Below are 18,944 nucleotides of genomic sequence, written 5' to 3'. Positions count from 1 at the left end.
GGGAGGAGGGGCACGGATCGGGAGGCGCGGGCGCTCTCCTGGAGCTCGATGCGTGTGGTGGCGGCGCTGAGAAAAACGGATGGGAGGAGGAGGGAACGAGAGAAAGGGTTCGATGGGGAGAGGGCGAGGGGATCGAGCGGGGTCTGGCCTCTGGCGGCGCGAGGTGGATCGGGGGGAAGGGAGCGAACGACTAGGGTTAGAGCAGTGGGCTGCGGGAGATGGCCTTGGAGCCGGCGGGTGGTTGGGCCTAGGCATGGGCCCTAGAGAGAAGTGGGGAAGCAGGCCGGCCTGGCAGACCTCTCCCTCCCTCTCATATTTCTTTAGCAGCAAAAAACATTAGTGAAAAAAAGAAGAGAGGGTTAGGGACAGAACTGGAGCATGGGGATAATTTCCCCGGATTCACAAAAATGTGCTCTTTCTGCTAAAATAGAAATGGCCAAGATTGAAAGATTAAATTCAAATGTATTTGAATTTAATTCAACTCGTTTGAAAGGAGTAGGGATCCGAAGTTCCCAAAAATGTTGAACATTTAGGAAGAGCCTCGATAAAACGAGAAAAGAATATGAGGACAAGTCGGAGATCAAGAATTGAGATAACAAAGGCATTGGGATTTATTTGCAAGTGTGTCAATGGTTAATTCCAAAAGAATAGAATATTTAATAATAGCTCCATAATTATTAGGAGGATATGTTATATAGAGAAATCACCATGTGAACTCCCTCGGTTTAAATGGACTGAAAATCCATATGATTTAATTATTTGATTTGAGATGCAAAGATTAAAGACATGATGACATGATGCAAATGCACATGCTGCAAAGATGAAAACGATGAACCAAACAAATCACACGACGAAACCCGGAAACATGGAAGGCAACTGAAGCTCCGGTCTTGGGGCGTTACAAGGTGAAAGAAGCTACATGTTCTTGGTATCCATGGAGTCAGACAGTACTGCTGGGTCAACTTACATTCACGTGGTGTGGTCATAGATATAGCAAGCAAGCAAGTTGGTGCATTTAGCTGAAAGTAGACATTCTGACCCAATTTCAGTGTTTTCTATTGTTTTCTTTGTTTGCTAACCATATTCATGGCTTAGTTTGGTAGAATTGTGAGTTTTTAACTGTTTCTTTTGCTGTTCCCAGTGACCGACTGTTGTTCTATACATAGATGTCATGGTACACAATCATTTATTCGTCTTCTTTTCAGATTCATGTTGCTTGGTTAAGATACAACGTGCTATTTGGTGAAGCTACTAAACCAAAACCAGATCGAAAGGCTTTGTCTCCATTACTCTTTAACTTGTGGTAATGATTTGATTTTCTCAACAAATTGGTTTATCTATTATTCAGTGGATCAGCATAAGTAGTTGCATATGAAATATATGCATGTATTTGTAACTCAAGTAAGAGCTTAATGCCTTATGTTCTTTTTTCTAAATAAGAACATTTCTGCATGTATACCTTTTTCCTCTAATTATAAGTCATTCTAATGTTATGTACAGTTAGACCTTATATGGTATGCTAATGTATATCTACATGTACTTCCATTATATTGATATTATGTTTGAATTATATTTATTAATATTCAGTCCCAATTGTTTGCACTATGAATGCCGCAGCAAGGCGTGGGGTATCATCTAGTTTATATAATAAGGATCATAGTATAAGTCACGTACACACCAACCTGGCAAAACTGAATACATATTACACTTCCGTTGAATATGTATTACTCTATATTGGCATGCTGTCGAATAAATATTATTGTCAAGTGATAATATCGTGCAACAATCCATCTCAAATTAACCGGACAAACAATGGCGACAGTGGTAGTAGGTGACAGCGGTGGACTGAGCAGTCATCGATCTGTGTTCCGTTGAACTGATCAGTGGTAGCTGAGCGGCGCAGGCGTCTGATTCAGCGTCATTCCCTGGTAATGGATGTCTGATGCGTAGTGGTTGGTGTCGCGATGATGCGCCTCATCGGCGCGCATGGCAATGGCGTCGTCCTTGAGCCTGGCGGTGGCGGGGAGGCGCCAGTAGTCGATGGCGATGGCCGGGGCAGGCGTGTTCTCGATCAAGCCGGTGTAACACCCCGGATGTAACTTTCCCTATTTGTAGTCCAACTCTTGCCGTTTCCGGCGTTAAGTTATATTTATTCCCTCGGTTTTGGGTTTTGTCTCCGTGTTTTGTTGTCGTTGTCATGCATCTCATATCATGTCATCATGTGCATTGCATTTGCATACATGTTCGTCTCATGCATTCGAGCATTTTCCCCGTTGTCCGTTTTGCATTCCGGCGCTTCGTTCTCCTCCGGTGGTCATTTCTACCTTTCTTTCGTGTGTGGGGATTAAACATTTCCGGATTGGACCGAGACTTGCCAGGCGGCCTTGGCTTACTACCGGTAGACCGCCTGTCAAGTTCCGTATCATTTGGACTTCGTTTGATACTCCAACGGTTAACCGAGGGACCGAAAAGGCCTCATGTGTGTTGCAGCCCAACACCCCTCCAATTTGGCCCAAAACCCACCAAACTCTGCTCCATGTCCTAGAGCGTTCGATCACGATCGCGTGGCCGAAAACCGCACCTCATTTGGACTCTCCTAGCTCCCTCTGTGCCTATATATACACCCCCCTCGAAAATTCGCGGATCCCCTCTCGAAACCCTAAAAAAAAATCCCTCTCCGCCGCCGCCGGACGTGTCCGGACGAGCCGGACAACGTCCGGATCTCACCGCCGCCACCCAGCGCCCGCCACGTGTCCGCCTCCCACTGGCTGCCGCCGCCGCCCCACATCGCCGCGCCGCCAGCCCGCGAAGCCCGGGGCGGGCCCTCCCTGGCACGCATCGCCCCCCGCCGCCTACCGCCAACCGCCGCCCTCCTCTTCGCGCCCGGCCGCCCGAGGCGCCGGAGCCGCTGCGCGTCGCTTGCCCCAGCTGGCCGCCGCCCGAGCCGCCGCAGGAGCCCGCCGTCTCGCTCCTAGCTCCGGCCGCCGCGGGGCCCTGCTCCGGCCGCCGCCGACCCTGCCGTCCGGCAGCCCCTCGCCGGCGCCGACTCCCTCCTCGCCGGAGCCCTGCATCCTCGCCGGAGAGCTTTGGTGAACAGTGCAGCGCCGCCGTCCTCGGTTTCCGTGCAAACCCTAGATCCAGATCTGGGGTAGTTTTTTTTCCACCAAGTCCTTAAATTTTCAGCCCATATGCTCCTGTTCGAGGCCCCGTAACTTTGCATCCGTATCTCCTATTCATGCTTATAGCATATCAAAATGTTCATCTCAGAGAGTACATCATTTTATTCCATTGCATCATTTTCATTTGAGTTTATCTTGATGCCCGAAATGCTGTTAGAAGGAGGCTTCGTGAGTTAATTATCAGATCTGCTAGTTCATCTTAGACTTTTGTCATTTTTGCCATGATTATTGTGTGCATGCTATGCCTGTGTGTCCTTCATATGTTTTGTTAAGGATTTTGTCTTCTTTCCATAGGTGCAACCCATGCATTTTTAGGATGTGTGTGGTGACTTGTGCAAGCTTGCAAAGTGAGGCATCCGGTAAATCTGTTTTCAGGGACTTAGTAGTTTTCACTAAGTTTGGGATTATTTAGTTCATGATGCCATATGTTCTTGCTGTTTCCTAGTGATCCGCGCCTCGTTTGAGGATGATCAGTAAAGGAGTTTTGTTAATATTGTTATGCCCTATCCATCCATGTCTTTACTTGCAATTATGGAGCAAACTAGATTGAGTCAATCGAGCTCTATTTTTGCTTCGTGGTGAATCTGGGCAGATCGTCAACTCGTTTGCGATTTTGCCGATGTTATTGTAGTTGATCCGTGCATGCTATGCCATTGTTCTTGCCATGTCTAGATTGTATTTTGTGTATTATTTTTGGGTGTATGCTTGTCTTGCCATGACTTGCACCGTGGTGAGTGCATCGAGCTCGTTTACATGCCTTCGTGAGTTATATTTCAGCTATGTTCGTGTGCCCATTAGTATATTTTGTGAACCCTTTTGGCCCCAGGTCACTTTGGCTCTTTTGTTAAGATTGTTGAGTAGCTCCATGCCATGTTCTTACTTGTCTTAATAAGGTCATGTATCATGTTGTTTTGTTGCTCTGAAGAGGGCTTCGTGATCTGAAATTTCAGACAAGTGCTAATTTCACTAAGTCTGAGATCTGTTTAGCATTTGCGTTTTTGCCATGCTTGTGTGAACCTCATAATGGATGAATTGGACGTGGCTCAATGCTAGTATTTTGTTAAGCATCTTGTGTGAATCCCTGCCATGTATTTTGTTGTCATGTTTGGTGGCTGAAGCATGTTCATTTCATTGCATTTAGATGCCTACTTGCTGTAAATCGCAGACCGGTATCATTCTTAAAACGCTTGCCATTTCCAAACCGTAACTCCGATTCCGGCGATCTTTATATCGTTTTCAAGCGATTTCATCTCATCTTTCCAGTGGCACCCTTGGAATTCCAAGTTGAGGCCAGGTTCATGCATTTCCTGTTATATCTTGCATTTTGCATCCCGCATCGCACCCCGCATAGCATATCATCATTTCATCATATTGCTTGGTCAGCTCGGAAATCTCGACGGAAATCATCCCAAGTGATAACACGTCCACCTCTGGAGTCCTTGTACCGCTGGAACCATTCTGCAGCTTGATCTTTGAGTTGGAAGGAAGCGAACTTGACAAAGTCCTCAGGCCTGACGTTACTGCACTCGAAATGCTTGCACAGATCCACAAGCCAATCGTCAGCATCGGTTGCCTCAACACAATTGCTGAAAGTCTTTGGCCCGTTAGTAAGGAACTGCTTGGTCTTGCACATGGTTGATTGTATCCTTGTTGCTTGTTTGTCTTGTTGGGTAGAGCCGGGAGACGAGTTCGCTAACGAGGAGCCCGTTGAGTTTGCTTTTGAGGATCCAGTCAACTCTGACAACTGTGCAGGCAAGATGATCGTACCCTCGAAATCACTACTATCTTTGCTATGCTAGTTTGCTCTCTCTTTTTCTATGCCATTGCTGCGATGCCTACCTTTTGCTTGTCAGCCTCCCAAATTGCCATGTCAACCTCTAACCCACCATGTCCTAGCAAACCGTTGATTGGCTATGTTACCGCTTTGCTCAGCCCCCTCTTATAGCGTTGCTAGTTGCAGGTGAAGATTGGAGCCGTTCCTTGTTGGAACATTTATTTACTTGTTGGGATATCATTATATTGCTATGTTATCTTAATGCATCTATATACTTGGTAAAGGGTGAAAGGCTCGGCCTCTCGCCTAGTGTTTTGTTCCACTCTTACCGCCCTAGTTTCCGTCATATCGGTGTTATGTTCCCGGATTTTGCGTTCCTTACGCGGTTGGGTTATAATGGGAACCCCTTGACTGTCCGCCTTGAATAAAACTCCTCCAGCAGTGCCCAACCTTGGTTTTACCATTTGCCACCTAGCCTTTCCCTTGGGTTTCGCAGACTCAAGGGTCATCTTATTTTAACCCCCCCCCTCGGGCTAGTGCTCCTCTAAGTGTTGGTCCAACCTAGAGCACCGTGCGGGGCCGTCCCTCGGCAACTTGGGTTACGTTGGCTCCCGTACGCTTAGCTTATCCGGTGTGCCCTGAGAACGAGATATGTGCAGCTCCTATCGGGATTTGTCGGCACAGCGGGTGGTGTTGCTAGACTTGTTTTACCATTGTCGGAGTTGTCTTGAATTACCGAGATACCGAGTCTGATCGGAACATCTTGGGAGGAGGTCTATTCCTTCGTTGACCGTGAGAGCTTGTCATGGGCTAAGTTGGGACTCCCCTGCAGGGATTGAACTTTTGAAAGCCGTGCCCGCGGTTATGGGCAGATGGGAATTTGTTAATGTCTGGTTGTAGATAACTTGAACCTTATTTAATTAAAACGAATCAACTGAGTGTGTTACCGTGATGGCCTCTTCTCGGCGGAGTCCGGGAAGTGGACACGGTGTTGGAGTAATGTTTGCGCAGGTTGTTCCCTAGCTTCTCGCTCGTGCTTTGCCTCCTCTTCTCGCTCTCTTTTGCGAATAAGTTAGCCACCATACTTGCTAGTCGCTTGCTGCAGCTCCACTCATATTTTACCTTGCCATACCTATAAGCTTAAATGTCTTGATCGCGAGGGTGCGAGATTGCTGAGTCCCTGTGGCTCACAGATTACTATTACACCAGATGCAGGTCCAGGTGATTCCGCTCCAGGTGACGAGTACGAGCTCAAGTGGGAGTTCGACGAAGACTCTCAATGATACTACGTTTCCTTTCTCGATGATCAGTAGTGGTGCCCAGTTGGGGGTGATTGGGACCGTTGTCGCATGTTGGGTTTTCTTCTATTTTGGTGCCGTAGTCGAGCCATGAGTGTTTTGGATGATGTAATGTTATTTATGTACTTGATTGACGTGGCGAGTGTAAGCCAACTATGTTCTCCCCTTTATTATTCATATTACATGGGATGTTGTGAAGATTGCCTAACTTGCGACATATGCCTTCAATGCGATTATGTCTCTAAGTCGTGCCTCAACACGTGGGAGCTATAGTCGCATCGAGGGTGTTACAAGTTGGTATCGGAGCCAACCCTCGCGGTTACACGAATGGTTGCGGACAGGTGCGCGGTCATGTTGTTCATGACGTTTGTGACCCGTCGTGGCACCCGACATGGCACATGTACCGGACTGGATGCACAGATGTATGTGCCAAGAGGGAACGTTCCTGTGGCCCGACGAGGACGTCGGTTCCTCTGAGTGGGGGTGTATGTGATGGCCTGGCTTATTAGGGATGATAGACTACTCATATCAATAAGGAATTCCTTCTTTTCCGGTAGCCCATTCTGACAGAACTCCAAAGTTAAGCGTGCTCAGCTTGGAGTAGTGTCAGGATGGGTGACCAACCGGGAAGTTGCTTTCGGGTGCGCACGAGTGAGGACAAAGTGCGTAGAAAAGACTAGTATTGATCTGTGGGGCCAGTCTAGATCCCGCCAGGAGTAATGACCACCGGCGGGTGTGTCCGGGGCGTTACAAGTTGGTAATCAGAGCCTTCCCCGACCTTAGGAGCCCCATTGCTTGATCATTTTTAGCGGCCGAGTTGTGTCTAGAAAAATGTTTTGAGTCTTTAGGAATTATATATCGGAGAGCTTAGGAATTCTTTTACTTCCCAGTCTCCTCATCGCTCTGGTAAGGCATCCTGACGTAGAGTTTTGACTCTTCTCTTCTCAAATTTCACTAAAAAAATTTTAGGATCACGCGAGTATCTTGGAATCGTTCCGATGGCTTATGATGAGAACATTGTCTTGGTGCCTCCTGTCAGGGGTTTAGTGGAAGTGTCCCGGGGAGTTGAGCTCTGAGGTGTTGTCATCATAATTTTATCGTTGCAATTCTGGAATACTTGAGATATTTTCGCCGACATCGAAAATCTCTTTTATGCAGTTCGTTGGTGAGATAACCTCGACGCCACCCAGTAATGGGGCGGGAGTTCGGGAGTATCGCCATAACTTGTATAACGGATGCTTTTCGAAGGTTGAGGTAGATGGTTTCCGAAGTTTTCTTGGTTATGTGTTGAAGGATGGATACAGCTGGATGTAGGATTTGCTAGTTTGGGTGAGATATTATGCTTCCCCTGTATCCCCAACACCTGATTGCATAACCGGAAAGGTTCGGGAGTTTCATAGGTGGGAATTCTAGTAGCTCTAGTTCTTCTTCCACGAATATTGGTTTGAGATTGGGATTTCTTACCGGTTATTCGTTCTTGATCCGTACCTTGTTGATTTACTTCTTCTACCTAATTCTACGTGGCTTCTCAATTTATGGATATGTGACCATTTCAAGAGGAATGCATTCGTTCATTTTGTTCGGATGTGAAGACTATATGTTGCAATTTTCATTCCGTTGGATTCAGCTTCAATATTTATCTGTCAATGTGCTAATGGTGGTCAACCTCTTCAGGATGGCTCCTCCAACACGCACGACTCCGAATCCTGATCCGCCACCACCTCCACCTCCTCCAGAGCGTGGCAAGCTGTGATGGCCGCAACCAATGCAAACACACAGCTGATCATGCAAATTCTCCAAGAGCGCAATCAAGGCAGTCAAGGGAATCAAGGCAGCAATCAGAGTCACTTTGCTACACTCAACCAGTTCCTTGCTAACGGGCCAAAGACTTTCAGCAATTGTGTTGAGGCAACCGATGCTGACGATTGGCTTGTGGATCTGTGCAAGCATTTCGAGTGCAGTAACGTCAGGCCTGAGGACTTTGTCAAGTTCGCTTCCTTTCAACTCAAAGATCAAGCTGCAGAATGGTTCCAGCAGTACAAGGACTCCAGAGGTGGACGTGTTATCACTTGGGATGATTTCCGTCGAGATTTCCGAGCTCATCATATTCCGCAGAGTGTGGTTGAAAGCAAGCGTGAGGAATTCCGCAATCTGAAGCAAGGCTCTTTGTCTGTCTATGACTACAACAAGTTGTTCCAGAAGCTCGCCCGCTTTGCCAAGCAGGACGTGACTGATGAGAAGAGCATGATATACCAGTTCAGGGGTGGTCTCAGAGAAGATATTCAGCTCGCTCTTGTTCTCTTTGAGCCCTTGAGGTACGATGAGTTCTACAACATGGCACTGAAGCAAGAGGCTGCTCAGTTGAGTTGTGATGCTTCCAGGAAGCGAGTCAGAGATGTTACTCCTTCTTCCTCTACTCAAGTGGCCAAGCAGCAGAAGTTTTGGCTTCCTCCTCCTCCGTTCCGTCAGCCGTATCAGCAGAAGAACAAAGGTGGCAGTGGTTCTTCCCACCCACCCAACCCTGGCTTTCAGAACAAGACTTTGTCTCAAGCTCCAAGATCGAGTGCTCCGTATCACCGTCCGCTTTCAGAGGTCACGTGCAACAAGTGCCAACAGAAGGGTCACTATGCCAACAAGTGTTTCAACCAGAGGCGTCTTCCTCCTCCTCCTCCTGTCAGATCGACAAGTACAGCTGTGGTCAAGCATAACCCCAAGCATGCCAAGGTGAATTTGATGAATGCAGCTCAGGCAGAGGACTCGTCAGATGTGATCATGGGTAACTTTCCAGTTAACTCTTTTCCAGCAAAAGTTCTTTTTAACACTGGTGCATCACATTGTTTCATGTCAAGATCATTTGTTTCCAAGCATGACTTCATTTCACAAATGTTGGGTAAACCTATGGGAGTGGTTTCTCCGGCTAAGTCTATGAGGGCTACTTCAATAGTTCCAGATGTTTCTATCATGATGGGTGATTTCAAGTTTCTGGCTTCTCCAATGGTTCTTGGTAACTCGGATATTGATCTTATTCTCGGGATGGATTGGCTTTCTAAGCACGAGGCTCAGCTTGATTGTGCAGCCAGGCAGATTCAATTGACTCATTCGTCTGAGGATGTAATTGTCTTTGCCGCTCGTGATGATACCATTCGTTTGTTTTCTCTCAATGAGAAGGGTGAATTGGACGCCATCTCGCAAATTCCAGTTGTTTGCGAATATCAAGACGTCTTTCCAGAAGAGCTCCTAGGAATGCCTCCGCACCGGCCAGTTGAATTCGTTGTTGAACTTGAGCCTGGCACGGAACCTGTGTGCAAACGTCCTTACAAGCTCGGACCTGAAGAGTTGAAGGAGCTGAAGAAGCAACTCGATGAGCAAGAAAGAATGGGTCTCATCCGGCCTAGTTCTTCTTTGTGGGGTTGTGGTGTTCTTTTTGTGAAGAAGAAGGATGGAACAGACCGACTTTGTGTTGATTACCGTCCAGTGAACAAGAAGACCATCAAGAACAAATACCCTCTTCCCAACATCAATGAGCTGTTCGAACAAATCAAAGGTGCCCAAGTATTCTCCAAGCTTGATCTCCGTATGGGTTATCACCAGATTCGCATTCGTGAAGAAGATATTCCCAAGACAACATTCAGAACAAGCTTTGGTTCATATGAATACACTGTCATGTCTTTTGGCCTCGCCAACGCTCCTCCGATGTTCTCTCGCATGATGAACTTCATCTTCAACGCTTACACCAATGACTTCGTTTTGGTCTATCTCGACGACATTCTGGTTTTCTCCAAGAACAAGGAAGATCATGCCAAGCACTTGCGTTTGGTTCTCGATAAGCTCAGGGAACATCAGTTCTACGCCAAGTTCTCCAAGTGTGAATTTTGGCTTGATGAGGTTCTTTATCTTGGTCATATCATCTCTGCCAAGGGCATTGCCGTGAATCCTGAGAAGGTGTCTGCAATTGTGAATTGGGAACCTCCTCAGAACGTGAAGCAACTCCGTAGTTTTCTCGGTCTCGCAAGTTATTGCCGAAGATTCGTTGAAAACTTTTCTAAGATCGCAAAGCCTCTCTCTAATCTTCTTCAGAAGCACGTCAAGTATGTTTGGTCTCCGGAGTGTGATATTGCTTTCAACACTTTGAAAGAGAAGTTGATCACTGCTCCAGTTTTGACTCCGCCTGATTAATCCAAGCCGTACGAGGTCGCCTCTCTCTAAGGTCTTGGCGCAGTTTTGATGCAAGAGAAGAAAGTTGTTGCTTATACCTCTCGCCAGTTGAAGCCTAATGAGAAGAACTACCCCACTCATGATCTCGAGTTGGCGGCAGTTGTGCATGCTCTGTTGACTTGGAGACATCTTCTATTGGGAAGAAAAGTGGACATTTTCACTGATCACAAGAGTCTCAAGTACATCTTCACTCAGCCTAATCTCAACCTCAGGCAAACTCGATGGGTCGAAATGATTCAAGAGTATAATCCGAGTATCGAGTATACTCCAGGCAAGGCCAATGTGATTGCTGACGCTTTGAGCAGAAAGGCTTACTGCAACAGTCTGATTCTTAAGCCTTATCAACCCGAGCTTTGTGAAGCTTTCCGCAAACTTAATCTGCAAGTTGTTCCTCAAGGTTTCCTCACCAACCTTCAAGTCTCTCCTACCTTAGAAGACCAGATTCGCCAAGCCCAGCTTCTTGATGCTATGGTGAGAAAGGTGAAGATTGGGATTGCCAAGAGTCAGTCCAAGTACAAGTGCTACCGCCTTGATGACAAGGACACTCTCTTCTTCCAGGATCATATTGTTGTACCCAAAGGTGACCTCCGTCAAGTGATCATGAACAAGGCTCACAATTCTCTCCTCTCCATCCACCCTGGGAGCACGAAGATGTATCAGGACCTTAAGCAAGCTTATTGGTGGACTCGAATGAAGCGCGAGATAGCTCAATTCGTGAGTGAATGTGATGTCTGCAGAAGAGTGAAGGCAGAACACCAAAGGCCAGCAGGTCTCCTCCAACCTCTTGCCATTCCAGAATGGAAGTTTGACCACATTGAAATGGACTTCGTGACTGGGTTTCCAAAGTCCAAGCGTGGTAATGATGCTATATTCGTTGTCATCGACAAACTCACCAAAGTGGCTCACTTTCTGCCTATCAAAGAGTCGATCACTGCAGCTCAATTGGCGGAAATCTATACCTCTCGTATTGTCTCTCTGCACGGTATTCCTCAAGTGATATCTTCAGACCGTGGCAGCATCTTTACCTCCAAGTTTTGGGATTCTTTTCAGAAGGCCATGGGCACTAACATCCGCTTCAGCACAGCTTTCCATCCTCAAACAAGCGGTCAAGTCGAGCGTGTCAACCAGATTCTTGAAGATATGCTCAGGGCTTGTATGATCTCCTTCGGCTTGAAGTGGGAGGATTGTCTTCCTTATCTTGAATTCTCCTATAACAACAGTTTTCAAGCAAGTTCGGGCAAGGCCCCTTTTGAAATTCTGTATGGCAGGAAGTGCCGTACCCCTCTCAACTGGTCTGAAACTGGTGAACGTCAGCTTTTGGGTAATGACTTAATCACAGAAGCAGAAGAAATGTGCAAAGTCATTCGTGATAACCTCAAAGCAGACCAATCCCGCCAGAAGAGCTACTACGATAGTAAGCACCGTGATTTGGCTTTCGAGATCGGAGATCATGTTTACCTCCGTGTCTATCCTATGAAAGGTACTCGTCGCTTCGGTATCAAAGGGAAGCTTTCCCCTAGATACGTGGGACCTTTCAAGATTGTCAGCAAGAGAGGCGACCTCGCCTATCAACTCGAGCTTCCTTCAAACTTTGCAAATGTTCATGATGTGTTCCATGTCTCTCAGCTTCGAAAGTGCTTCAAGACTCCTGACCGCACCGTCAACTTCGAGGACATTGAGCTCCAAGAAGATCTCTCTTATCGTGATCACCCAGTTGCTATTCTTGAAGAGACTGAACGCAAGACTCGCAACAAGTCAATCAAATTTCTCAAAGTCAAGTGGTCACACCATTCCGACCGTGAAGCTACCTGGGAACGCGAGGATGACCTCCGTTCTGAGTACCCGGCATTCTTTCAGTCCTAGATCTCGGGACGAGATCTTTTCGTAGTGGTGGAGTGTTGTAACACCCCAGATGTAACTTTCCCTATTTGTACTCCAACTCTTGCCGTTTCCGGCGTTAAGTTATATTTATTCCCTCGGGTTCGGGTTTTGTCTCCGTGTTTTGTTGTCGTTGTCATGCATCTCATATCATGTCATCATGTGCATTGCATTTGCATACATGTTCGTATCATGCATTCGAGCATTTTCCCCGTTGTCCGTTTTGCATTCCGGCGCTTCGTTCTCCTCCGGTGGTCATTTCTACCTTTCTTTCGTGTGTGGGGATTAAACATTTCCGGATTGGATCGAGACTTGCCAAGCGGCCTTGGTTTACTACCGGTAGACCGCCTGTCAAGTTTCGTATCATTTGGACTTCATTTGATACTCCAACGGTTAACCGAGGGACTGAAAAGGAATCGTGTCTGTTGCAGCCCAACACCCCTCCAATTTGGCCCAAAACCCACCAAACTCTGCTCCATGTCCTAGAGCGTTCGATAACGATCGCGTGGCCGAAAACCGCACCTCATTTGGACTCTCCTAGCTCCCTCTATGCCTATATATACACCCCCTCGAAAATTCGCGGATCCCCTCTCGAAACCCTAAAAAAAATCCCTCTCCGCCGCCGCCGGACGTGTCCGGATGAGCCGGACAACGTCCCGATCTCACCGCCGCCACCCAGCGCCCGCCACGTGTCCGCCTCCCACTGGTCGCCGCCGCCGCCCCACATCGCTGTGCCACCAGCCCGCGAAGCCCGGGTCGGGCCCTCCCCGGCCCGCATCGCCCCGCCGCCGCCCTCCTCTTCGCGCCCGGCCGCCCGAGGCGCCGGAGCTGCCGCGCGCCGCTTGCCCCAGCTGGCCGCCGCCCGAGCCGCCGCAGGAGCCCGCTGCCCGAGCCGCCGCAGGAGCCCGCCGCCTCATTCCTAGCTCCGGCCACCGCGGGGCCCTGCTCCGGCCGCCGCCGACCCCGCCGTCCGGCAGCCCCTCGCCGGCGCCGACTCCCTCCTCGCCGGAGCCCTGCATCCTCGCCGGAGAGCTTCAGTGAACAGTGCAGCGCCGCCGTCCTCGGTTTCCGTGCAAACCCTAGATCCAGATCTGGGGTAGTTTTTTTCTTTTTTCTTTTTCCACTAAGTCCTTAAATTTTCAGCCCACATGCTCCTGTTCGAGGACCCGTAACTTTGCATACGTAGCTCCGATTAATGCATATAGCATATCAAAATGTTCATCTCAGAGAGTACATCATTTCGTTCCATTGCATCATTTTCATTTGAGTTCATCTTGATGCCCGAAATGCTGTTAGAAGGAGGCTTCGTGAGTTAATTGTCAGATTTGCTAGTTCATCTTAGACTTTTGTCATTTTTGCCATGATTATTGTGTGCATGCTATGCCTGTGAGTCCTTCATATGTTTTGTTAAGAATTTTGTCTTCTTTCCAGAGGTGCAACCCATGCATTTTTAGGATGTGTGTGGTGACTTGTGCAAACTTGCAAAGTGAGGCACCCGGTAAATCTGTTTTCAGGGACTTAGTAGTTTTCACTAAGTCTGGGATTATTTAGTTCATGATGCCATATGTTCTTGATGTTTCCTAGTGATCCGCTCCTCATTTGAGGATGATCAGTAAAGGAGTTTTGTTAATATTCTTATGCTCTATCCATCCATTTCTTTACTTGCAATTATGGAGCACCCTAGCTTGAGTCAATCGAGCTCTATTTTTGCTTCGTGGTGAATCTGGGCAGATCGTCAACTCGTTTGCGATTTTGCCGATGTTATTGTAGTTGATCCGTGCATGCTATACTATTGTTCTTGCCATGTCTAGCTTGTATTTTGTGTCTTCTTTTTGGGTGTATGCTTGTCTTTCCATGACTTGCACCGTGGTGTGTGCATCGAGCTCGTTTACATGCCTTCATGAGTTATATTTCAGCATGTCTCAGTTTTCACCAAGTCTGAAAACTGATTGTGTTTTAGCTATGTTCGTGTGCCCGTTAGTATATTTTGTGAACCCTTTTGGCCGCAGGTCACTTTGGGTCTTTTGTTAAGCTTGTTGAGTAGCTCCACGCCATGTTCTTACTTGTCTTAATCTGGTCATGTATCATGTTGTTTTGTTGCTCCGAAGAGGGCTTCGCGATCTGAAATTTCAGACAAGTGCTAATTTCACTAAGTCTGAGATCTGTTTAGCATTTGCGTTTTTGCCATGCTTGTGTGAACCTCATAATGGATGAATTGGACGTGGCTCAGTGCTAGTCTTTTGTTAAGCATCTTGTGTGCATCCCTGCCATGTATTTTGTTGTCATGTTTGGTGGCTGAAGCATGTTCATTTCATTGCATTTAGATGCCTACTTGCTGTAAATCGCACACCGGTATCATTCTTAAAACGCTTGCCATTTCCAAACCATAACTCCGATTCCGGCGATCTTTATATCGTTTTCAAGCGATTTCATCTCATCTTTCCAGTGGCACCCTTGGAATTCCAAGTTGAGGCCAGGTTCATGCATTTCCTGTCATATCTTGCATTTTGCATCCCGCATCACATCCCGCATAGCATATCATCATTTTATCATATTGCTTGGTCAGCTCGGAAATCTCGACGGAAATCATCCCAAGTGATAACACGTCCACCTCTGGAGTCCTTGTACTGCTGGAACCATTCTGCAGCTTGATCTTTGAGTTGGAATGAAGCAAACTTGACAAAGTCCTCAGGCCTGACGTTACTGCACTCGAAATGCTTGCACAGATCCACAAGCCAATCGTCAGCATCGGTTGCCTCAACACAATTGCTGAAAGTCTTTGGCCCGTTAGCAAGGAACTGCTTGGTCTTGCACGTGGTTGATTGTATCCTTGTTGCTTGTTTGTCTTGTTGGGTAGAGCCGGGAGACGAGTTCGCTAACGAGGAGCCCGTTGAGTTTGCTTTTGAGGATCCAGTCAACTCTGACAACTGTGCAGGCAAGATGATCATACCCTCGAAATCACTACTATCTTTGCTATGCTAGTTTGCTTGCTCTTTTGCTATGCCATTGGTTCGATGCCTACCTTTTGCTTGTCAGCCTCCCAAATTGCCATGTCAACCTCTAACCCACCATGTCCTAGCAAACCGTTGATTGGCTATGTTACCGCTTTGCTCAGCCCCCTCTTATAGCGTTGCTAGTTGCAGGTGAAGATTGGAGCCATTCCTTGTTGGAACATTTATTTACTTGTTGGGATATCATTATATTGCTATGTTATCTTAATGCATCTATATACTTGGTAAAGGGTGAATGGCTCGGCCTCTCGCCTAGTGTTTTGCTCCACTCTTGCCGCCCTAGTTTCCGTAATATCGGTGTTATTTGCCCGGATTTTGCGTTCCTTACGCAGTTGGGTTATAATGGGAACCCCTTGACTGTCCGCCTTGAATAAAACTCCTCCAGCAGTGCCCAACCTTGGTTTTACCATTTGCCACATAGCCTTTCCCTTGGGTTTCGCGGACTCAAGGGTCATCTTACTTTAACCCCCCCCCCCCGGGCCAGTGCTCCTCTGAGTGTTGGTCCAACCTAGAGCACCGTGCGGGGCCGTCCCTCGGCAACTTGGGTTCGTTGGCTCCCGTACGCTTAGCTTATCCGGTGTGCCCTGAGAACGAGATATGTGCAGCTCCTATCGGGATTTGTCGGCACAGCGGGTGGTGTTGCTGGACCTGTTTTACCATTGTCGGAGTTGTCTTGAATTACCGAGATACCGAGTCTGATCGGAACGTCTTGGGAGGAGGTCTATTCCTTCGTTGACCGTGAGAGCTTGTCATGGGCTAAGTTGGGACTCCCCTGCAGGGATTGAACTTTCGAAAGCCGTGCCCGCGGTTATGGGCAGATGGGAATTTGTTAATGTCCGGTTGTAGATAATTTGAACCTTAATTAATTAAAACGAATCAACTGAGTGTGTTACCGTGATGGCCTCTTCTCGGCGGAGTCCGGGAAGTGGACACGGTGTTGGAGTAATGTTTGCGCAGGTTGTTCCCTAGCTTCTCGCTCGTGCTTTGCCTCCTCTTCTCGCTCTCTTTTGCGAATAAGTTAGCCACCATACTTGCTAGTCGCTTGCTGCAGCTCCACTCATATTTTACCTTGCCATACCTATAAGCATAAATAGTCTTGATCGCGAGGGTGCGAGATTGCTGAGTCCCTGTGGCTCACAGATTACTATTACACCAGATGCAGGTCCAGGTGATTCCGCTCCAGGTGACGAGTACGAGCTCAAGTGGGAGTTCGACGAAGACTCTCAATGATACTACGTTTCCTTTCTCGATGATCAGTAGTGGTGCCCAGTTGGGGGTGATTGGGACCGTTGTCGCATGTTGGGTTTTCTTCTATTTTGGTGCCGTAGTCGAGCCATGAGTGTTTTGGATGATGTAATGTTATTTATGTACTTGATTGACGTGGCGAGTGTAAGCCAACTATGTTCTCCCCTTTATTATTCATATTACATGGGATGTTGTGAAGATTGCCTAACTTGCGACATATGCCTTCAATGCGATTATGTCTCTAAGTCATGCCTCAACACGTGGGAGCTATAGTCGCATCGAGGGTGTTACAAGTTGGTATCAGAGCCAACCCTCGCGGTTACACGAATGGTTGCGGACAGGTGCGCGGTCATGTTGTTCATGACGTTTGTGACCCGTCGTTACAGCCGGCCTCGAGGTCCTTGAGGTACTCGGTGTAGGAGTGTACAGCCTCCTCCTCGAGGTAGCCGACGAAGCGGTGTGCGAACTTGGGGGAGACGAGGTACCCGACGAAGTAGGCGTTGAAAAAGACACCCTGGGTGGCGAGCACGAGCGCGCGCTCGCACCACAAGGGCTGCGTCACCTCCATGAAGGTCATGAGATGCATGCGCTCGTCTTGGGCCTCCTCCATGAGCGCGCGGATCCAGCCGCCGTTGTGCTCGAAGCGGCGGAGCGAGCGCAGGTGCAGCAGCATGCCGCCCACCATGGGTGGCACCGCCGCGACCGTCTCCAGCAGCAGCGCGTGGCTGGCGTGCCGGCGCTGGAAGAAGAGGTCGCTGCCCGCGCACAGCGTCCGCACGATGAGTTACGCCACCTTGTCCGCCATCGCCCTCGGCTCGTGGTGCTTGGCCACGTCCATGGACGTGTCCGGCCGATACGTGTCCCACGGCCTGAAGGAGAACCACGACCACTCCGTGCCGTCGTCCTCGACGAGCTTCCGCGGCTTGATGCCCCAGTAGCTCGGCACGGCCTTCTTGTTCTGCTCCGGCGTTGTTGCGCCCTGGGGCTTTCCAGTGGCTTCTTCTTGTTTGGCATGCGGGCCTGCGGCAGTGCTGGCTATCCGCGCGGGGAAGATCCTCGCGGTGGCGGGCATGATGCCCCTCGCGCTCGCGGCGAGTCTGGACGCCGGCTCGGTGGTGACGAAGAGGCGGGGGCCCAGGTGGCGCAGTAGCGTGGCTCCAGCCATCCGTGAGCTCATGATGGTGGCTGTTGAACAACTAATAAACTGGTCGAAAAGCTTTGGGGGTATTTATGTTGGGACCGGATCGAATGGGAGGTCTTGGTGGCTGGGAAGTGATTTCTGTTGGTGTTGATCTGGTAAACTGACTGATGACAGGAAATGTCCTGCTGGAGATGGTTTTATAGGGGAACTCTCGTGTCGGGAACGTCTCGTGAAGGAAATATGTCCTAGAGGCAATAATAAAGTTATTATTTATTTCCTTATATCATGATAAATGTTTATTATTCATGCTAGAATTGTTTTAACCGGAAACATAATACATGTGTGAATACATAGACAAACAGAGTGTCACTAGTATGCCTCTACTTGACTAGCTCGTTAATCGAAGATGGTTATGTTTCCTAACCATAAACAAAAGACTTGTTATTTGATTAACGGGATCACATCATTAGAAGAATGATGTGATTGACATGACCCATTCCATTAGCTTAGCACCCGATCGTTTAGTACGTTGCTATTGCTTTCTTCATGACTTATACATGTTCCTATGACTATGAGATTATGCAACTCCCGTTTGCCGGAGGAACACTTTGTGTGTTACCAAACGTCACAACGTAACTAGGTGATTATAAAGGAGCTCTACAGGTGTCTCCAAAGGTACATGTTGGGTTGGCGTATTTCGAGATTAGGATTTGTCACTCCGATTGTCGGAGAGGTATCTCTGGGCCCTCTCGGTAATGCACATCACTTAAGCCTTGCAAGCATTGCAACTAATGAGTTAGTTGTAGGATGATGTATTACGAAACGAGTAAAGAGACTTGCCGGTAACGAGATTGAACTAGGTATTGAGATATCGACGATCGAATCTCGGGCAAGTAACATACCGATGACAAAGGGAACAACGTATGTTGTTATGCGGTCTGACTGATAAAGATCTTCGTAGAATATGTGGGAGCCAATCTGAGCATCCAGGTTCCGCTATTGGTTATTGACCGGAGACGTGTCTCGGTCATGTCTACATTGTTCTCGAACCCGTAGGGTCCGCACGCTTAAGGTTTCGATGACAGTTATATTATGAGTTTATGAGTTTTGATGTACCGAAGGAGTTCGGAGTCCCAGATGAGATCGGGGACATGACGAGGAGTCTCGAAATGGTCGAGATGTAAAGATCGATATATTGGATGA

General features: G+C 48.0%; 1 pseudogene; it reads right to left on the bottom strand.

Annotated features, from left to right (window-relative positions):
* Nucleotides 1-1,880: 1,880 nt before the first annotated feature.
* LOC125554118 lies at nucleotides 1,881-17,777 on the bottom strand (annotated as a pseudogene).
* Between the last annotated feature and the right edge of the window lie 1,167 nt (nucleotides 17,778-18,944).

The sequence above is a fragment of the Triticum urartu genome, chromosome 4 (assembly GCF_003073215.2).
Source record: "Triticum urartu cultivar G1812 chromosome 4, Tu2.1, whole genome shotgun sequence".
Lineage (NCBI taxonomy): Eukaryota > Viridiplantae > Streptophyta > Magnoliopsida > Poales > Poaceae > Triticum > Triticum urartu.
This window is presented reverse-complemented; position numbering and strand designations above follow the sequence as displayed.